This window comes from Homalodisca vitripennis, chromosome X (assembly GCF_021130785.1).
Source record: "Homalodisca vitripennis isolate AUS2020 chromosome X, UT_GWSS_2.1, whole genome shotgun sequence".
NCBI classification, from domain to species: Eukaryota; Metazoa; Arthropoda; class Insecta; order Hemiptera; family Cicadellidae; genus Homalodisca; species Homalodisca vitripennis.
In genome coordinates, this window is record NC_060215.1 from 117,894,236 (window position 1) to 117,917,521 (window position 23,286).

At 33.5% G+C, this 23,286-nt stretch overlaps 1 protein-coding gene across 1 annotated transcript in view; it reads left to right on the forward strand.

The window, feature by feature from the left end:
- The first annotated feature begins 11,442 nt into the window (after positions 1 to 11,442).
- The window catches only part of LOC124369838 (bifunctional purine biosynthesis protein ATIC), a 58,177-nt gene continuing 46,333 nt past the window's right edge, over positions 11,443 to 23,286 (forward strand). The window contains exon 1 of the mRNA XM_046827966.1: positions 11,443 to 11,676. The gene's annotated coding sequence lies outside the window, so the exon portion shown is untranslated. The remainder of the gene's footprint in view (positions 11,677 to 23,286) is intronic.

Genomic DNA, 23,286 nt, shown 5'->3' on the forward strand with positions numbered 1-23,286 from the left:
TTTCTAAAATTATGATTATAAAAAATACGATTCCTCCAGTCATAAATAATTGTAAAAGTATCAATTCCCTTAAGGTATAATACTTGTTTATAATAGAAGACAAAATTTAAGACTTTTTATCCTCAGAATTTTAAAGTAGTTGTTATTTTGTAAATAATTTTTGTATATATACGATATGAAAATAAGATTAAAACTTTTGTATATATATGAAAATAAGAATAGTATGGAAATAAAGTTGTATCAAAATAATATCTTAACTTTTATTCGTCCTGTTTGATCCCCCCCCCCCTGTCGGTGCACCCTTGGAGGGAGTAAACCCACAAAGCTCATCTAAACAAAATAAATATAATTAACACGGACAGAAAGTAACAAAGTAATATGGATTAGCCTAATATCAGTAAGAACGTACTTCCTAGCTTACGTGATATCCGAACATCATGTCCGGTCGTTAAAAATTTAAAAACTATACATTAATACACAATTTTTATCATGTCTATTAGAATAGTATTAGTATAAGGCAAATTATATTCCTATCTAGTCCTTTTATAATTTATAATGGGAACCAGGACCTCACATTCTATAATTATTTCGATTTATCCTTACTACATAAAAAAAGAGTAGTACGGGTATGACATATCTGCATTATGAGTACGATCTGCTTAAAATATATGCTGAACTCTATTGTCTTGAAACCTTAGAAACAAAAATCTTAAAAACATAAATTTGTTTTTTTTTTAATGTCTTAATGTTTTAAATTTTGTTTCAATCAACCAGAAATTATGCTTGTTAACACATTTACTTATAACAATCAAATAAATAATTTGTATGCTTCCAAAGGAATTGTTATATTTCAGTTTTTTTTCATCATAAAAAGACACAAAAAAGACTTAGAATTCTGAGGTCACTCACAACGTTTGTTACATGATAATTCTGTTGTAAAGTTTTTCAGACAATGGCAGTACAAACCTTTAACTTTGAATACAATACTGTATCATTAAGGGAATAATAGTAAACACATGATTACCATAATTTATAGCCATTTCAAACTAAAGTTATACAATGTTTGGGTAATCTCAACCAACAGAAAGTTTCAGAATAGCGGTCAAAATTTTGGTCTGGGATATTTTACAACATAAATTAGAATTGAGACAACATTTTTAAGTAATTTAAAGCTAATGTTATTCTTCATATTTTTTTCATAAATCGGTCATTCAAAAGTTTTAGAAGTTTAGAACAAAATTAAGTCTTTATTATAATTCGAGATAACAGCACATGTGAAATCTATCTTTTTTCCAACTAAGCCAGAAGGGCAATTTGACCTCTTGACGTAGATTTTATTATGGCTGTCGTTATAACAATTCCCAGTATATTGGATTAATCTGGTAAAATAATTCACAGCTATTACATAATGATCTTGAAACATACAAAGATTAAAATAAGCATATCAATTGTTCGTTTTATATTGATTATTGACTATGGTCGATGGAAGATTTGAAAGTACAACAGGATTTCAATGGTTTAAGTATTCATTTGTCTAGACACTAATTTAAACTTTTTTAATGTTTTATAGAATGCATGTTCATAAAATTGCATTATGTTGTGAATTTTTACAATGTGGATACAAACCATTTTGAAACTGTCTACTGGTAACGAGACTTTTATTGGTAGAGAACTAATGAGAGTAATATATTGTAACTTATCCATGTGTATTGTCTTACTTCAAATTTTAGTTTGAATTGGCTAGAAATTATGACATTTCACCACTATTTCTGCAATAGTACTGTATATAATTTAACACTGTACCATTTTAATTCAATTATTGACCGATAAAGGCACAATATTAAAGTTTTTTTTAAACACATTAATATTACGTAATAATTGACAAGTTTTTTTTTACTTACACTTTTCGACAACTCTTACGCTTTAGTAAACTTCAGAATTGTATGAAGTCAGCAATAGCGATTATTTGAGTATAAAAATATTTGTTACAAATTTCTAAGAGAAAGAATGCTAAACATCAAATAGTACACTGCTACTTTAGAAACTGCCAGATCTAGGGTTCAGGAAGATAATAACAGATGGGACAGATATCTGATTCCCGGTACTTGGAGTGGAGGTGGAATGGGCCAGCGGGCTGCTTATCGCAGAAAACAGGAAGCGAAGATGCTCATGCAATCTAGTAGTCAGAGTTTGCTATACTGTTGCAAGTTCAACCTTAAGGGAAATGTTATAATGAAAATAACTCCAAAAATGTTGGTAAATAGGTATAATCTACTGTAAAAATTTAACTATGTAACATTTTTTTAAATAAAGTTAATTAAAAACTTAAACCTAATAGTTCAATTTGTTTTTAATATCAGAAAAAGGGATAATAGAACGGATATATACTAGGACCTTGATTATCCTAAGTTGATGAGACAAATGCTATTTTGGATTATCAAAACTTCGGATGTAGCGGATTTCCATTAAAAACTTGTCCCCCCACACAAATTGGTAGTTTGTAGATATCTAAAATCTTAATAATGGCTTCACCACATGCGTACTTGTCTACACAGCAAGGGTCCGCATTCGCTATTTATATCCTTAGAATGTGATGAATTCCCAATGGAAAGCTAGGTAATAGCATAATAATATATACAGCACTAAGTTTAACTTTGTTATGTATGAAAAGTAAGAACAAAATTTATTTATTATAACATTATTCCAACAATCGCACAGAAAAATCATTACGACCGACGACACAGTCTACCATTGAGCAGCAATCACATGACTTTTTTAATGCTAATACACTCAAGAAAACCATTTTGTAATCAGTTCTATGATTTTCATGCTGTTGAAATGGACCGTATAAAGCAATTCATACAAAGTTCTAGTAACAAACTTTTTGTTTTAAAATTAACTTATACTCATTACAATTGGATTACAAAAAAAATAAATAAAAAAACTTATAATGTACTTCTAATAACCACATTCCGGATAATTTAGTCTCTAGTGTAGCACAATCAGTAAAGTTGATATAAGAAACGCTCTCATTTTGTTTTAAACTAGTAGAATGGAAGGCTTGCCATATAGTTTAGAATTTTTTTTTTGGAAACTTGTGTGTAAAATGCATGTATTTTAGTTTCAATTTGTGGAGCAATTTTGTAGTACTAGATGTAATGAAAAAATTTATAAATGCAGCATGAATGTAAGAATAGGTTGGCCATTCTCCATTTCAGTTCCAAATTTTGTGTTTTGTATTGAAGTGGTTTAATTAAATATGTAAAATAATTAAAAAAGTTAGTTTTTTATTATTTATTATTTGTTTACTATTAAAAAAGTAATTAATAATTATTTTCTTTGTTTATTAATTATTTCTTTTTTCCTTCAGCAATTAAAACAAAATATATTTATCCTTACAGAATCTTTTTTTACCTGTCTCCATCAAGTGTTTTTTATTATGTTTCTGATTAGATAAGTACTTTTTTCTAAGATAAGTACTAACAGACTGTGCCTGCAGGGGAAATTTTCTAATAATAATTGTATGATTTCCTATTGGTAATTTGATTTTATTTCAATAAGATTAAGAGGAATTTCAATAAAACAGCTGATAAAGCTTTATGTAATAATCTAAATCTGACGTTAAATCCTTACATTCGAAGAATGACAGATAAACTAGGGAGGATATTAAGGAGACAATATCAAAACTGTATTCAAGACAGCAAAAATTGAAGAATTGTTTGAAACTAATGAAGGACATCACTGTGTACGCCAGGAGTCTACATTCCACATCGGAAAGATCAAATGTTTAATGTCTACACGAGTGACCACATTAGATAAACAAAATTTAAAGTAAAGAAAAATCGGCCATAGCAGAACAGTTTTAAAACCAAACATGCAATAGAATTTTACAAAATAAAAGTATTTGCGTTGTGAATATTTCCAATTAAAGTAGCCTCACTCTTAATTGGTTGTGATCAGCTGGAACAACGGTGATGTTTCAACTAAACTATGCCTCAAACAGACCTATTACAACATGAATTCTTTTGCTTGATTCTTGTAAAGTATTGAATTTTCTTTTTAGCTCCTCTATAGTTTTTGCGGTGTGTTGACATTTGTTGTTTTTACAAATACAGTTGCAGGTTATTCATGTTTTTCCTACATGTGATTGTAAGATGAACTGAGTGTTCTATAGACATAAAAGTACATACATATCTATAAAACATCTACAGTACATCAAAAAAATTAAATTATGTCTTTTATAATTATTAGCTCATGTAGATATATAAATTTAGTGTTCACAAAACTTGATCTAGTTTTAGAGCAAACAGATTTATCCGACCATATCGTTATCCAGTCCTAATAATAAGATAAACCTTGGAAATTATTAAGAAAGAAATTAACTTTTTTTAAAGTGGATAACTGTTTAAAAGATGACAGCCTGTGAAAAAAGTGATATTGACATAATTGGTCATTGGTTAACCAAAATCCAGTCAATCATGATAAAGCTTGCCTCTTCAACTCACGTATACAAACAACAAGTTAATATTATCAGTTTCGATTTAAGGTGGTACAAACATGTTGGGTTTGAAAAATAATCTTTACGTTAAATTCATAGTACTTTAACTTCTCTAAATATATAAAACATACAACATTTATAAAAGTTAAATTTTAACCCAATTTTTTTTTACATGAATAATTGTTTTATTTTATGAGATGTATTATTTTGAGTTTGTTGTTTATTTTGTTACCATCATTTTTCGACAACCAAAGGCTTTAGTTTATTATCATCAGTTGTTGTCGTTATTCCATTAGTAAGAGTTTAGTTGAGGTTGGGAAACTTCTCTGCTTGGAGCAGTGCAGCTAGCTGGAGCACCGATGTGGCCGCTACAGCCTTATACAGCTGACCCAACACGAGACAAAGTATGGTTTACAATTTCATCGCTGACAATTCTTGGAGAGTTATGCTGCCGGTACAATGCTCCCTTGGTGAGTTACCTATGATTTATAATAATCAACAGAATTTGATGGAATTCTAACTAAAAGTTTATAAGGTTAAATGTTAAAATTCTTACTGTCTAATTTATTTTGGAATTTTCATAATTTGCTAAATTTAGACAACATTACGTTTTTGTTATAGTAGGTTGTATGCCTAAGTTGTCTCGCTAACCTAACAATTTTGAATTAGAATTTCCGGAGCTGCACTTTATAATATGTCAGTGTAGAAATACTTTGGTTTTTGCATGGTGTGTAAATTTACTTTGCCTTGTTTGTGCCCTATTTAAGCTTTTTATCCCATTCCTAAGTTAATTATTCGATACAAGGATATAGGTTAGGAGTTGTAAATAGGTTATCTTGGTTAGTGATAGTGGCACAATTAGATAAGCCTATAGGTCCCACATACCATTCACTACCTTTTCTAGTTTGCAAATGTATATTTTGCATCCTATAAGCATTATAAACTTACATTTCTATCCTTAAAATTATATTCTGAAGTGAACTTAGGTTATAAGCTACAGCAAGGTTTTCAAGCTAAATGAGAGGAATAGATATAATACAATAAGCCTACGAAGAGTACCGCAGAGATAGGATAATTGTATTAAATGATGTAAAGTTCATTTAGAAGAACCTAGGAGTTTCTTGGATAAAGAACTTAACTCGAGACTCGCCCTAGACAATTTGCTTAGATGTTAGACTTAACTCAGTAACGCTAGTAATGTAAGTACAAAGAAGGGATATCTTTTGTTTAATATTTCATTTCTGTATTTATTTAAAGTCACAACATAACCTCAGTTTACCAGAACACAATAACATACACCAGAGAAACTCGCAGACGACAGAAGTGCCGTTTAGAGTCAACGGCGTTAGAACAGAATATATCACAGGCTACCGATATCAACGTTTGTTTTTCTTTAACAGATGAATAATTGCTGTGCGACTCTTGTCAATATTTAATTTAATTTTGAACGTTAATTTTCAGTACGCGTATCTTTTCACTATTAAATAATAATTATTTACGTAGAATAGGAGCGCGAAATAAAGAACGAAAACCTGTGATGACATCGTTCCACTGAAGAGAGAACTTAATTGAGTTCACTCATGAACAACAGTCTGATTTTCTTATGGCATTACAAATAATTTCGTTTTCTATCACCGTATACTAAGGACACTGATAAGGTACAGCGCTATACTCTTAACCCTAGAATAGATTCTCGCACGACTGTAACTGTTAGGGCAAACGGAATAAAAACGATTATACCTCCACCCACCCACCAAAACAAAAACATCACAAGTCATTTTGATCACTTCATATAAAGTGAAAGGCACTTAAAGTATAAAATTTTGTAATCAGGCCTACATAAAATCGGCTACAGATCAAGATGTGAACAGTATGTACCTGAGTTATAGGTTTATGGAATGACATTTTTTTATTTATAAACAATGGTATTTTGTTAAGAACAAATATTTAAAAGGGTGTGATTTTCATCTTTTATTTCAAAATAAAATGTGCTTATGCCATAAACGAATTTTTAACGTAATAAAATGAAATAAAGTTTATTCCCAGACAGTACAATTTATAAAATTCCTGTTTCGATCAAAGAAAAGAACATGACAAATTATGGTCTGAAGGAAAACCCCCCATCAGTCTACTATTTATTTTAAAACCAGTTTTTATATAAATAAAAATACACATTTATGTTTTTTTTTTTAATATTAACGATACAAAAATAATTATTAGTATTCCAATTAAAAAAGCACAGATATTATATTATCCAGTTTGTTCTGGACCGTATTCCACGCATGGCAATAAAAAATTTACTATCACCTTTAAAAATACAGCGTGCTTATAAAAAATCTGGCAACATTTTGGGAAATTGTTCTTTGTGTCAAGACGAATAAAAATGTAACATACGCATATGCCAGAAATGTTTATTTTACTGTCTGTCTGTGTGTATTTATTTACTTTATAATTTTATTTAAGAAAACATTTAAAATAGAAAACTCAAATTTGGTAAAATTATCTTTTTGTAGTTTCATTTAGGAAATCAATTAGGCTTAAGCATTCACCTGTTGTAATACACGGTTCCGCATTGTTAAAATGTTAGATGCATAATTAACCATGCATTACAACTGTTAAAAGCGTATATCTACATTATTTACTGACCGATTTTTAAGACCTACGTGCCAAAATAAAAACAAAAAAATCACGTACAAACTAGACACAAAACTAAGCATTTCTGACTGATGTTCTGACTCGGAAATAGTTGATCGTACTTCAAGACAGTCTAACGTTATCATCTTCAACGTTCCCGAATGTACTAGCCCACTTCTACCAGAAAAGAAGGCGTATGACTTGGATAAGATTAATAAAATTCTAGTTTCAGTTAAGCTTACTTCTCAGAATTTTCACCTTCTTTCGCATCGGCAAAACCCTCTACTAAGTCATCCCGTCCTATCAAACTCATTCTGCAGAGTCCAGCAGAAGCAAGATTCTTCTTCAGGAACTTCTCATCTGATCTCCTGGATGGAGTACAACTCTCCGACGTTTCTATCTCTCACGACAGGACTCCTAGCGAACGTAAGACTCTGGACAACCTACGTAAAACTTTGGACTCTCGCATTAAGAACGGCGAATCTGATCTCAACCATAAAATACGTCAATGGAAACTCCAAAAATTGTAAATAAGCCAAAAAACTAAATTCTTCCAACGGGTTAGCACAACTGAATATTTATTATCAAAACATAAATGGAATTAGGACTAAACTAGCTGAAATTCGTCAATCATTAACCACTTGCATACATGATATAATAGTCCTTACAGAAACAAACCTTCTACCTAGCATCGCAACCAGTGAACTCGGCCTATCCTGCTACCAAGTTTTTAGGAGCGACAGAGCGCTCGACACTACTAATAAGAAGAGTGGTGGTGGAGTGCTAATCGCCATATCTAACAACATCAAATGTGCTGAAGTCCCTGTTTGCACCCCATCAGAGGCTATTTTTGTCTCTATCTGTCTCTCCTACGGCAAGAAAATTGCTCCTTGGTGGCGTCTATATTCCTCCGAATAAACCTACAGCATGTTATTACTGATTTTTCCGACTCTCTCGAAGATATTGTCAACTTTAATGGGTTTTCAAGACATCTTGCTTTCTAGGAGACTTCAATCTGCCGAATGCTGACTGGACCTCGATGTGCGCATCACGTGACGGCTCTTTTCAAGTTCTTCAAAATATGGCAACCTTGTTTGGCCTTACTCAAGTCAATAAGATTCCCAATTTCAGAGGTGTAATCCTTGACTTATGTTTCTCCTCTTCTCAAAACATAACAGTCTCTCATGACCCGGATCCGCTGCTTCCAGAAGATATTCACCATCCAGCACTGTCTATGACTATATCTGGACCATTTAATGTCCAAAAAAATGTAACTTATCAGGCCAACGTCAAGCTTTGTGACTATGCTAGCGTACTCCAGGACCTACAGGCTCTTGACCTTGCTGACTCTCGGTTGCTCGGGGAGATGTCAATGAAGCATTCAACGTATTTGTTAACACAGTCAAGAAGAGTTGTACTTCAATTCTCTCCGAGGACGAAGATGGATTGTCAGCCTTCCCTAAATGGTTTTTTCTAAGGAGTTGATCCGCCTTACAATTTTGAAAAAATCTCTCCACAGACGCTACAAATCGACCCTTTCCCAGCTTAGTTATAACCAATTCGCTGCAGTAAGAGCACAGTGCAAGTCATTGTCCAACACTTGTTTCAAACCGGTACATGAATACAGTTCAAAACTTCAATAACTGATAACCCAAAATTCTTTCTGGAGCTATATGAAATCGTTAAATAATAACAATGCAACCCCCACTACCATGCGTTTTGACGACATCTCATCAAGCTCTGAAAGAGATGTAGCGAACATGTTTGCTGACTTTTTTGCCTCAGTCTTCAATCCGGCCAATGACCCATTGCAGTCCAATCGAATCTCCAGCTCATCTATTCACCAATTTTCTACCTGCCGCATAAGTCCATCGGAGGTTTTGAAGACACTCAAGAATCTTGACACTAAAAAAGGTCCGGGCCCCGACTCAAATCCCACCGACAGTAATTAAGCACTGTGCTGACGTCATCGCCCGTCCCTTAACCACACTCTTCAACAGATCACTATCAGAAGGAGTATTCCCGGATATCTTCAAAATTGGCCATGTGGTTCCCATACACAAGAAAGGCTCAGTAAATGATATAAAGAATTACAGGCCCATTACCATTTTACCAATACTAGCCAAAATCTTCGAGAAGATTGTTCTGAGCAGAATCATATTCATGATCAGCAGCAAAATTGACTATTAGTCAACATGGCTTTTATCTCAAATAGGCCCTACCTCCACCAATCTCGTTCTCTTTCAAAGCCATATCATCGAAGCATTTGAACGAAGGAAGCAGATTGACACCATAGAAATGGATTTCTCTAAAAGCCTTCGATAGAGTCGTGCCATGAAAATTTGTTAAATAAATTGGGGGCATCGGGATATTTTTCAGGACCCTTCCTCCAGTGGCTTAAAAGCTACCTACATAACCGGAAGCTGGTAGTGAAATATAAAACAACGTCCTTTCCAAGGAGTTCAAAGTAACAAGCGGTGTCCCACAAGGTTCCCATCTCGGGCCCATCCTATTCAATTTGTATATAAATGATGTGGTTTCTTCCCTGACTTGCAAAACACTTGTTGTTTGCGGACGACCTGAAGCTGTACTCCGTTATATCTTCCGCCTTGGACGTGGCTCAACTTCAAGATGACATTAACAGGGTCGATCGCTGGTGTAGTCTTAACAAAATGTCGCTGAATCTGAGCAAATGTGTTTGCATCTCATTTTATCGCATTTCAAAACCTATACTGCATGATTACTCTGTCAGAGGTGTGCCACTATCCAGAACATCGGAGGTGAGGGATCTTGGAGTGTTCTTTACTTCTTCCCTAAGCTGGGAGCCCCATGTCCAACATATATGCAATAGCGCTCTTCAAGTCCTTGGCTTCCTCTTCCGAGCTTCTAAGTCATTTACTGATCTAAACGTTTCTCAAACTCTTGTACTGCTGCCTGGTGAGACCGCACTTAGAATACAACAGTGTTGTTTTGGTCTCCCTCACCAGCAGTATCTAGAAGACAACATAGAGAAGATCCAAAGACGTTTTCTGAGGTTGGTTGGTGTTAGACTAGGATTCCGATATCTGGATGTTCCTGTGCAAGAAGTCTCACGGCTCCTAAACCTACCCTCCATGGAATCAAGGCGTGTCAGTCAGTAAGGACTTACTTTTTCTTATACAAGCTGGTCAGAGGAGAGTTGGACTGCCCTGATTTGCTGGAAAGAATAAACTTCAGGGTACCTTCTGGCACGAGGTCAAGGGCACTTTTTGCGAAAACCTCAACTAATACCTTATATGCAGCCAATAGCTCACTGTTTTCGAGTCCAGCGCCCTGGGCAACACACTTCCTGATCACCTAGACTTCTTCCATACCCCTCCCTCGTCATTCAGATCAGCTGTTCGAAGCCTCCAATCGTGACACGTGACCACCTTTGGCTTGTGCAGTGATGTGCTCTTGAGTGGTGCCTTTAGAGGGCCACTACAACCAGTGCAAGTGGTTTTGTTATGCATGGCCTGATCGAGGTTGCTTCCGTATTAATTAACTTGTTACATTTCATGCCTAGTATTGTTAGCAGGCTATTGTTACTGATTATTCTTTGTTGTTATCGCTAGTGTCATAGTTTATCTCTTGTTTGTGTCATTGTTATCGCTTTAACCACACATTATTCATTTTTGCATATTTTTATTAGCTTGTTGTTATTGCAGTTTTATTGTTGTGTTTATTGATTGTTGTTGCTTTCTGTTGCACCGTTGTTTGTTATTACTTCTAGCTTATTGTTACGTTTGACTAGTCGGCATTTATTAGTCGTTAAGTCAGCATCTTGTCTTAATCTTTGCCATTGTACTCTTCACGTTGTTGTCTCCATTATTTAGAAAATATTTTTGTTATGTTTTTGCAATTGTACAATTTAATATTTCTTGTATATCTCTTGTACAACCGTCTCAACATTGTGCTACTTTGCTTACTATATATGGTATAATGTCCTGTATTTAACTATACTGATTGTAAATTGGCTAAGCCGTTGGAAGACAAAATAAATAAATAAATAAATGTTTATATTAAATTTTTTGTTTGTCTGGAATCGAAGAAAACATTCTAAGCTATTGCAAAAGAGTCTCTCTTAATAAAATTGTGGAACTAATGTAATCAGTTATTACTCAGTGTAGTATGAAGGGCGGCAGTTTGATTGACTAAATTTAAATTGTTAGTAACATAGGATCAGTATCAAATGGTTGTTGGTGAAAACTAGAATAGTAGTGTTCTAATTGACGTAGGAAGGATACCACGACGCTAGATTGCGCTGTAATCAAACTTGTTAATCTACTTTGCATGGATTTATCAATCTACGATTAGTCTCCACTATAGATTTTCTCATGTTTGATTGGTTTACGTTCGTTGGTTGGATCTGGTTGGTCCATGTAATTTGTTTTTTTTTTCTTTTCAATGCCATATAACGTAACCTCAATCTACGTATAACAAATTGGCCGGCCGGTAGTGTTGTGTTGTATCGGGCATTTCGATTCTGGCAACCTGTTGGATTGGAGGGATCTATAAGTTGAAAGGTAAAGTTTTCTTTATTATTAAATTCTCTGTATTCTGTTAGAATATTAATGCAGACTTTCAGCAAAACATGAATTCTCATTAAAAAATTGAATTCTTTAAGTTTCTTAAAACGTTTGATGTAAAATCTTAGCCGAGCTTAAAACATAATTCAAACTCAAACTGTTATGTAAGTGTTAGGCCGATGTTGTTTGAATCATCTGCATTCTTTGATATCCTGTGGTATATAGTCTTAAACAAGTAATTTCTATCACGCACACACACATACACATACAGATTAAATTACTAGCAATTTAAAGTTGTTTATTTACTTTAAGTAATTTATTCATTAGACATTATTACATAACCTCTGAAGTGTAGGCAACCTATTTCCCATGATCAATTTTTATGATATTTGTAAATTTTTACTATTCATTTCCAACAAAATACAATATTATGCATATCCTACTAATCTTCCTTTGGCCTGCTAAGATCTCCAAATTTAATATTAGGCCTGGTGCTACAGTAAAAGTTCAAAATTACCACACTATTTTCAGCACTTTGCAAGCCATTTTTGTTTTTAAAAAGGATAATATTTAATTTAGCCATGTTATCTAAGACGATCAAATATACATTTTAACAAAAGTATGCTTTCATTTCCAGAATGAGTTTATAGGCACTAAAAACCATATATTGCACAAAACTTATTAGGCCTAATGTGTTTGAGTTAAGGTTGTATCTTATTTAGGTTGGGGACGTGGGGGAAAATCTGGGTTTCTGGATAGGGAAGGATAACAAATTAAGGAGGTGTAGATATAAGAGGAGGGGATAACAGGGCCTGTAAACATTATGTAAGAAAGTAGCAAGTAATTTGAGCGGGAGAATATGTCTAGCAACTGTTTGATGGTAATTTAAGGGGTTTTCTGTACTTTTTCCTGTTTTTTTTTTGTCATTTTGGCCACAGTTTCTAGCTCCTTGGTGAAGTTAATTCATTGTTTTTGTTATTTCAGTTGTTTCTCATAGGACAACTTCTTTGGCCATCTCAGTGTTGTATTTCATGATTAGTTAGATTTAGTTGTATAGTTGATGTAAAGAAACAGACTTTGTTCTTTCTTTTTTTTGTTTTTATACAAATTCAATAGGGCTGCAGTATACTAAGTGTACACTTGAATGACTGATATTCATGATTATTGAATTATTAATATTCATGAGTAAAGAATTCTCAATGTAACTACTTAAAACAAATTACATTATAGGTATTTAAAATTATAGTATAATAAGTAATAATGTTATGATGAATAAAAAAAATATCTGGGCTATGTCTATTTATAAAATATAAAAAGCGAAATTGTCATATTTACTTACTTTTTACTATTTTGAAGGATAAACGTGTGTTCAGTAAAATCTAAGAATGACATAAAAAGCAAATCGAAATCGTATATAGACATCCATTGGTACAATTGGCTTAAGCAAGTCTAGAGCCAATGTATTGTGTTGTATAATATTGATAAATGTCTACCTTTTAAGGGTTTAGATGGTGGCAATATGGCTTATTATATTGTTTATTAAATAAAAAAAAAACTACAAAATAAATTTTAACCTGCCATTACAGCTGCTATTGCAAATTACATAAACTATGAACATAATCTTTTAAAGGCGATGGTGGGCTGTCATTTCTGATCAAGTTTTAACCAGAAAAATGCAAAGAAATGTTACACCTAATCCTGATGTGCTTAATATACGTAATTTTTTTATTTTGTGCAAGAACACAACAAAAATTCTATCTAATCATGTACCATCTATTTTTGGGACTAGTATAGCAAAACAAATTTGGTAAGCATGACTAAAACACCTGAGAAGGTAACGACTGTTGTGTAAAATGTTTCTAATTTTCGGTCCGTGGATTTTTATTGGCTTACTAATTACGTGGTTAATAGATATATTCAAATATATTAATACATCAAAGTACCTGTGGAGTTTTATCAAGTAAATGTTTCGAGTGAAGGCATTTTTCCTGACATGTTTTAGACATGTTAATAACTATCCTCTCTACCATATACCTAGATCCATATCAACTGTAAAGTTTTTGCTAAGATGTTTGAGTTACTTGTAACCAAAAGAATATTTAAATACTTTAGTTTAAGTTAAGTATTTTCCAACCAACAATTTGGATTTAGTGTAAATCTACTGCATCTGCAGTTATGGGAACAGTTAAAACTCAACTCTCTATGTCTATGAAAATTAAAAAAAACCAGTTACTCTTGCTCTCTATGATTTAAATAAATACAGCTTTCCATTATGTAATCTTGTCACAGAAACTTGATTATTATGTAATGTATTGGATGTACTCAGAGTTATAAATTCTTACCTCATGATTATACGTAACTGTACACAACTTTGAATTTGTCTAGTACTACAAATTTCAAATCTATAAATCAATGCAGTAATTTTTTAAATTATTTTTCAGTATTGGCGTAACTATAAAAATCAAACACTATAGCCTATTATTTAGAAGTACTTCAGTAATAAACCTACTTTTGTAAAAATTAGACTATTCTTTAGATCAACTAAGTATACTATGTACAAAATTCAGAAATGACTCATTTAGATTTATACTATTTAAAGCATGGCTAAGCATCTTTGTACTATCCATATTCTTAGAATTTACACTTATGTTTTAATAATACCAAACTTCTTTCTCTTTGCTGATATATATTTCAAATACCTTTATAGTATTATTTAAAAAAAGGGACATACTGATCAAAGGAAAGTAATATACTCAACACTTTGTACCCTGGGCCCTTAATACATGTTTCGGCGTGGCTCCCTGGGGGTTTTATGATACTTTTAAAAATTCTGTGTTATTACAGTAATTATGTTATGAACTCATACTATATATCTTTTTAAAGATAGAGATATATACTTTTTTTAAATGTATACAAATATAAAGTTTATTTTCAAAATAAAATTATTACATACTATTGAATGTTATGTAAAAAATACAAAAAAAGTTTTTGCTACATAACTTGTTAGTTCAGGTAGTTCGCCTTAGTGTGGTAATTTTTAAAGCACAATGGTCTGAATCAAATACAGGATCTCGCACATTTTCGTTTAGATCGTTCATAAAATCAATATTTGGTCCCAGGCGTGTATCAAAATCATCGTCACTTTCCGACTCGGAGTCAAACAAAAGATCGCGAATTGCATCACTTTTGATTTCATCACCCATATTATTTAAACTCGAAAATAATAAGTAAAGAATGTAAAAGAAAATGAACGAAAAGTCGAGAAGAAAGAACAAAGCGAGTGTAAATACAAAACAAAACACACAGATAACCTCACATTGCCTTTACTTCATTCAGTAAGAAACTAAAGTTCTGATTATTTACAAACAGTGAAATTCACATTTATAATACATTATAATAACATTTGCTTCAGTATTTGTCGGCAAGATTTGTAGAAAACGTAGTAAGACATCACTAAGACTCACAACGTAAAACACTAAAAAGCAAACTGACAGTACCGACGATCAGCCGCGGCGCCTACGATCAGCTGTCTAGACTCGCTTGTTGTACGACGATAAATATACGTATTTCATTACTAAAACGTGACCCAGGGATCTCAAAACCAACAAATACGAACTTAGACAACCAATGAACATAATCAAAATGTTTGAATCCAAAAATAAGATGACTGAGCTAAATAATGCAATTAAATAACACGACCCGAGCTATACTCAGGCGCCTGTAGCAGGCGCTGCCGACGCGGCCCGACCTATACTCGGGCTCAGGGTACAAAGTGTTAAGACATAGAAGATAGATATCTTTAAAAAAATTATCTTAAATCCACTGGCATTATATCACATGGCAATAAAACATTTGAGTTTGTTGGGAATTTTGGGATTGCTCTGGTTACCACGAAACTGATCTGTGATAGTTGCTATATGAGTTAAATTGACTTACATACATTAAATTTACGGTGTTGAAGACTCATAACACCAATGTAGACCAAACGCTTACAAGTCAATGTCATAGATACCTAATCAAGCATGTTAATAAACAGTTAACAGCTCACCAATCTGCCTTCAGCTCTGTCAATAAGTAACACGACATCGTAATACATACACAATACGTATGTACGATAAACCAATAGACAAAAAAAATACATAGTAGGCCTACTACTATCTTCACCAGTATGTACTGGTGTGTCTTGATGTTTGGTAACCAGTACATACTGGCTGTACAAGGTATTGCACTTTTTGCTCACTCTTATTATCACTTAATCCTTCACTGTATCGTGCTCTGGCTTCGAGTCACTGGCATTTTAGTTAATAAGTTTAATCATGTATGAACGATTGAATAAAATATTTATTATTCCCAAGCAATACTAATACACGTTGTTACACTAAAATGTCTTACAATATTGAACATACATTAAGAACCTGAGTTTACATGGGCAGTGATAGCATTTTCATATGTGCGAGGTGCTGTATTTAGTAGTGTGTCCTGTTAGGGGAAGGAGATATTTTAATGTATTTTACTGTTTGAAAATAATGTAAAATAAAAGGGGTTTTAGATTTTATTTGTCCATGTAAGATTAATACACACAAGGTGAAACAGTTTTATTTGATGTGAAATGGAGTGATTATTATTTTACGTATATCTTTACTGTCTATAAGATTGTGTCATTTATATGGATATTGTCTTAACATCGTAAAGTTGTTGTTTAATTTAATATTATAAATTTATAAAATGTAATGAATATATTGATTGGAAGTGTAATGAATGATACATATATGTTTGATGCTTAACAATTTAATGTAAATGTACATTATTGAACTTGAGTATTTGCATTTTTGTCCATTGATACCTAAGAGTCTATGGACCAGGACTGAATAGTAGGAGCTATTGGAATGCGATTCAGAAAGCAGTTCCTCCCTGGCAAGCATAAGACGTAGCCAATATGATAGCCGCAGTTTATGCAACATTCAAAACTAAAAACTGCTGCTTCAAACATATCACTCTCTATAGAAGTTGTTAATAGACAATAGACAAACTCCTTTATTAGCATATTCCTAGAGAACAGTAATAGTGTCAAAAATACAATATAGTTGCAATAAAATATAAAAATACAATAAAAATATTTAATTGTATAATACAAATATTTAAAATTAGAATCATTGTAGTGAAGTTAGTAGCTCAAATGTTCCAAGACTCGGGTGCTTGTCCTGAATTCCTCCAGAGAATAAATTGGGCCAGCAAGCAGCCACTTATTTAGTTGTTTCTTCAGTAACCTTTGACCTTCTGCCTTAATTGTGGATGGGAGAAGGTTAAACAGCTTGGCACCAGCGTAGGAAGGTTTTTTTGCAAATAGTTCCGTCCTATGCAATGGCAGGGTAAAATCCAGTCCATTTCATGTGTGGTATCTGTGAAATTGGTCATTTCTATTTAGATTTTGTAATGTACAGTGAAGGATTATTTCCAGGATGTACATTGAGGGGATTGTTAGTATTTGTAGATTTTTGAAAGCTTGTCTACATTTGTCTCTTGGTTGCAGACCTTCCATTGTTCTTAGCGCTTTCTTCTGTAGGACAAGGACTTTTTGAAGGCTGCTACTTGATGAACCACCCCAAAGCACAATGCCATAGCGTACATGACTTTCAAAGAGTGCATAATAAGCTGTTATGGTGGCTTTGGCAGTGCTGGTGGCCTTTAAGCGTATCAGTACGAAAATTGCAGTGCCTAATTTTGCACATACTGAGTCAAGATGGGCATTCCATGACAAACAGTTATCAATTATTAAGCCAAGCTGTTTTGTTGATTCATTTAATGTTAGACCAGGGGATTCTGCTACTGCATTCTTTTGTCGGCCTAAAACAATTTGTTTGGTTTTGCATTCATTAAGAACCAGGTCATTATTATCACAGTATTCCTTAGCCATGCTGACTGATATATAAGATCTGATAAGGAAATATCTAGGCTTTCAGCAGTTTTCCCTATGGTAAGGAGTGCTGTGTCGTCTGCATACATTACTGGCCAGCAATAGGCTTCAAGATACGATGGAAGGTCTGAGGTGAAGAGAATGAATAAAACAGGACCGAGAACCGAGCCCTGGGGAACACCCCGGGTAATGTTTAATGGTGCTGAAGTAACATTGTACACTGTTTCCTGGGAGGATTGTTTAATTTCAACTATTTGCATTCTTCCCTCTAAGTAGTTTTTAAACCACTTAAGTGGTGTACTTCTGATTCCCAAGTTGGCAAGCTTTTCCAAGAGGTGGTCGTGGTTGATACAATCAAAAGCTTCACTCAAATCCAAAAAGGTGGTAGTGATAGTATTCCCCCTTTCAATGTTGTCAACTATGTTCTCTACCAACTCTACTAGTGCAGTCATTGTTGATTTCCCAGTCTTGAACCCATGTTGTCTAGTGGGCAGCATATGGCTGACACTGAGGTGTTGTACAAGACATGCTAATACTATCTTCTCTATTATTTTTGAAATGGTTGGAACTACAGAAATTGATCTAAAATTTGATATTTTATCTTTTTTCCCCTGTTTGTGTAAGGGATAAACTTTTGATGTCTTTAGTTGTGGAGGAAAAACACCTTGCAAAAGAGATTTATTGATGATGTCCACCAGAGGATGGCACAGTTCATCCTGAAATTGTTTTAATAGTCTGGCAGAGATGTCATCTATCCCAGCTGATAAAGATGATTTCATTTTGTTTATGATTTCGTTGACTTCTTTATGAGAGGTGGGAGTGAAGGAAATAAGAAGACTTTTTGGATTTTGTCGGTATATATCTGTCCTGATGGTCCTGGTGGTGTTTGGTGGATTATTTGTTTTTAAGATTTCTTCAGCCACAGTAGTGAAGTAGTAATTGAAGTGATCTGCAACTTTGGTGGCATCTGTAACAATTTCACCTGAGATGTCAAGTTTCCAAGAAAGCTCTTCACTCTTCTTGCACACAGCTCTCTCACGATTTATTATTTGCCATAATGTTTTGCTTCTGTTGGTAGATTCTGATATGAAAGCTTCACTTGCTTCCCTTCTAACAGATTTTAATTTAAGATCATACTCTTTCTTCAAGAGAGCTGCATGAACTTTATCAGTCTCTTGATTACTAAGAAGGAATCTGTTGTTTGCTTCGATAAATTGCTTCCGGAGGTGATTCACATCTGGGTTTGACAATTTGGTCTTGTTGTATGTCCTTTTTAGTTTTGTTTTTCTGTAAGGGCATGAGATGTCTAAAATTGTTGTTAAGGTATTGATGAAAATTTCGTATGCCTTGTCAGCATTATCAGCTTGGTAAACTCTATCCCAGTTTAGACATGTTATAAGGTCTTTGAATGTGGCAAGGTTATGTACACTGAAAATGATACGTCTAGTTGTTGGTACTGTAATCATTTTGGTAAGGATCTCTAATGTAGTTAGTTGGCCAGTATGGTCGGACAAGCCGCTAATCACAATTTCAACATTCACTAAGGACTTGTCAAGGTTAGTACATACAACGTCAATAGATGAAAACAAAGTGCTTGTGATCCTAGTTAGTGGAATGACAAGTCTTAGCACATTGTATGATCTGAGAAGGTTATTTGGTAGATGTTTGTCATTTGTATCCAAAACAAAACAACAAATGTTTGTTGTTGTTTGTTACTGTCAACATTCAAATCTCCAACAGTGCAGATCCCTTTATTGTATGCTGGAACTGTACCCAGTGCTGCGGCAATTAGTACAAGAGCCTCACTGATTGAACTGCTAGATGGTCGATACATTCCTATTAAAATTAGAGATCCATTTCCAGTTGTTACTTTAATAGCAGCCATTTCACAGACGAGCTCTTGACTCAGGTTTTCTATACAATGGGTGTCAATGAGGAAAGTATCATTATCGAGCTTGTAGATTGGTACTCCACCTTTTTGATGATGTTCCCTACAGTAGGCTGCCACAGGAATGTAGTTATTCAGTGTTGCTTGTGGCAGGAAGTCTTTTGAACAGCCATGCTCAGAAATCACTACTATATCCGGTTTGGCAAGCTCAAGGTAGTGATTCAGCCTTTCTAACTTGTTACTGAGCCTATCTACATTTTGGTGAATTATCTTTGCTTTTTTAGGCTGGAGTTTAGAAATATTTGGCTTTCTTGATTTATTTTCTGTTTGTGTCTTGGTTTGGGGCTGAAGTCTAAAAAATGGTGGCGTTGAGATTGCTCATAGGGGTCACAAGAAGATTGAGCCTGAAGACTGTTGGTTTCGGAAGAATTTGAGTTATTTTTAGTAGATATGTTTTCTCCTGCGGTTATATCATCATAGTTCTGAGGGCATTGGGGTTTATTTTTTTGGTTTGCTTAATTTCATTTTTAGATAGTGGGGTAAAACAACATCAGATCCATCTGAATACCTATGGATGTCTGGGTATACTGTGATTTTCTGTGTGCCAGTCATGTGTGTTAATTGAGTGTAGTAGAGATTGTGATGTGACCCAGAGTTGTTTGTATTGGTCAGAACTGGCAGGGTTCCTAGTTCTGCCTTTGTGCTGCCAGGATCTGTCTGTGATCATTCAACTCTTCTTCTGTGTATGAATTCATCTGTCTTACCCATTTACTAAGTGTATCAGTGCTTACAGGTGTAATGTAAGTGAATGATTTGGTATGTCGAGAAATGGCTACAATACAGTGTGGCAGGGAATCATATATATTCTGCTTTTTTTGACATACGGATCACTGCCACATGGTCTGCTTGCTTCCCTTGAAATTAATGCACCGTAGAGACGTTATACCCCAGGCTGCTGAGCTCTCTCTTCTCGAACTGTTTGAAAACAAGTATTTTACAATGGTCTCTGTTTATCTGCAGATTGTTAATATCATCCAGGTTAAGTGTTGTAAAAAAATTTTTACTGTGTTTTAGTCATTACTAAAAGATCTTTCTAAGATTATATTAAAGATATATTGTTTACTGTTAAAGTTTTTTGAATTTTAATCAGTGACATCAAATTTTAAGTATGCTAAGAAGTTTTTTATCATTTGGTCTGGTAAGTTTTGTCAGTGCCAAAGTTTGAGATAACTTATTATACTTTATTTTTGATTTCAAACATTTTTGTGTTGAAGCTAAGGTTGGCTCATGGGTTGAGTTGAAGTGAGTAAATAATTCCGCTAGTGGTAACCAGTGTGAGCTGAGTTGGCAAGCGGCAGTTACCCGATCACCAAACCAATAGTACTACTCTGAGCTGGCTGATTGCAAGGTCACGTGTAGTTTATATTGAGTTAGAGTAAATAAAGTGATTGTTAACCTTAAGCGTTGGCCCATAAGAACAATGTTAAACTTCAGAAACTTTTACGCTCTTGTGTTTGGTCTAAGGATTGCAGAAAATGCCCCATATTAAAGGTTTAATATGCATCCAACCGTATTTTAGTTTTTTTTTTTTTGTAAAGCCTATACTTTTTGAATATGTAAACAGTGAATTAAAAGAGTGACTTGAATTTTTCCTGGATAACCAATAATTAAAATGTGATATTCAAACATTCCCGGACATGAAACTGTCTTTGAAGAAGAAAAGAATTGTTAGTTCATTTTACAGGCTTGAGACAGTATGAGGCCGCATTAAAAGTACTGTATTTACAATACCAATATTAACGTAATAGGGCAATAATTAAATATTTAAACTGAGGACAGCAGTAGATTTGAATAGTTTATTTTGGGAGATGCCTAACAAATGATATCTTGTCGTCCTTGTGATCATCACTAAAAAAAGCATTTTTATAATTAAATGTCTTGTCTTTTACACTTTCCAAACTCAAAACTGACACATACTTGACACACACACACATACTTATACAATTATCTATATTAAAATTACAAGATCTTCGAGACTATCACTCACTCATTCTGTTGCACGCTCTTTTAAATACAAATTGTCCCAGTTATCTTTCAAACAACTTTCAATTTATGTCTGAAATAAGTGAACGAAGTACATCCTTATTATCTATACCAATTCATCGAACAACTACCTTTAGTAAGTCGTTTACAGTTTCTGCCTGCCGATTGTGGAATGCCTTACCTATAAACATCAGAGCCATTGATAAGCGCGCTCGCTTTGGGGCGGAGGTCAGGGCCTTGATGCTGAGGGCTCAGGGGGTATAGCGGTTGGCGGTTTTGGAATGTGTTACTTAGGGCAACTGAATGCAAGTTGAATGAATGCATGCGTGTATGTCTTATTATAGTTTTGTAAATATTTATAAAGTTACATTAATTATAGATGTTGTTTTTTATTATTTTAAAGCTAAGATTCTTTTAATGTATAAGGTAAATAAATAGATTTATTTTTAGTTATACATGTATATGTATGTTAGTTTAATTTTTTACGAGGTTAAGTGGTAGAGAGGACTTTATAGTCCTAACTTCGCCTCTAATAAAGACATTTTTCATTTCATTTCATTTTCATTTCATTTTACTTTACTTGGGTCTTTAGTGAACCCATGGTACACAACCTGCACGTCCAACAGCAAGAAGTATTTCTGTCATAGTTAGCAGGTCGCGATTGCAAAATTAACTATGTTAAAGTGGTTTGTTGAAGAAAACCTAGGTTTTTAAAACATTAGAATATGTCTGTCACTGGAAAAAATACACTGGTATACTAACACTTATAAATCAAGGCCAGCTGCATCAGCTAAAATAACTGGATTGGGATAGAATAATTAATTTACATGTAACATGCAAGGCAACAGGAAAGCCACGAGTTGTGTCATACTGGCTATGTCAGTGACTGCCCCCTCACCACCTGCTGCTAGAACCAAGGTGACAACGCTCACATTAAAGCAATGAGACAGCCCTTACTATGCAGTCTTGGTCTGGACAGGTTAAATGTGCCCGGGTATAGTCATAAGAGATTTGTTATGGACTTATTCAAAATACATTAAATTTATCCTTTGAACATAATGATGAAAACATTTCTGCATCTCATGTAAACAACAAAATTTTATAAAGTGTTTCTGAGTATTTTTTGAATAAATTGAAGAATTTTGATAGGGAAGCATTTGATTAAACTTAAGTTACAGCATAGCCGTAGTTTCTCTCAAAAAGTTAACATATGGTATTAAACTTCTATAATTTGTATCGAGTGCTTTTACAATGTATCTTAATATGTTTAATTAGATTGTTTGTTAATATATGCATCCGTGTTGTAAAAAGGCAAAGTGATGGTACATTTCAGATGTTTTTAACTTTAAGAGAAATTCATTCAATGCTTCTTACACCTATTTTGTCAAGTAAAATTTGTTTATATTTTTTAAATATTTTTTTATTGATCCTAATATCCTAAAATTAAACCTTTCAACCCCTACATAACAAAATATTTCTTCGAAAGTCATAAGAGATTCATATGAATTTTAGAAAAGTACATTTGATTATTATAGGTTAATTTTGTTTGTTACATTGTATTCTTGTATGGTTATAAGTTAAATTAATTTAAGTTTATTCTTGCATTATAAGAAAAGATACATAGCAAGTGTAAAGTTTTTACAATTTATGACAATTAAGAATGTTTAAAGAAAATTGAATTTTACATTTAAGAACTGTTGTAAGAGCTTTGCATGTCTCATAGTTCATGAAAGATTTTGTTGCTGAAATTAACTAATACATT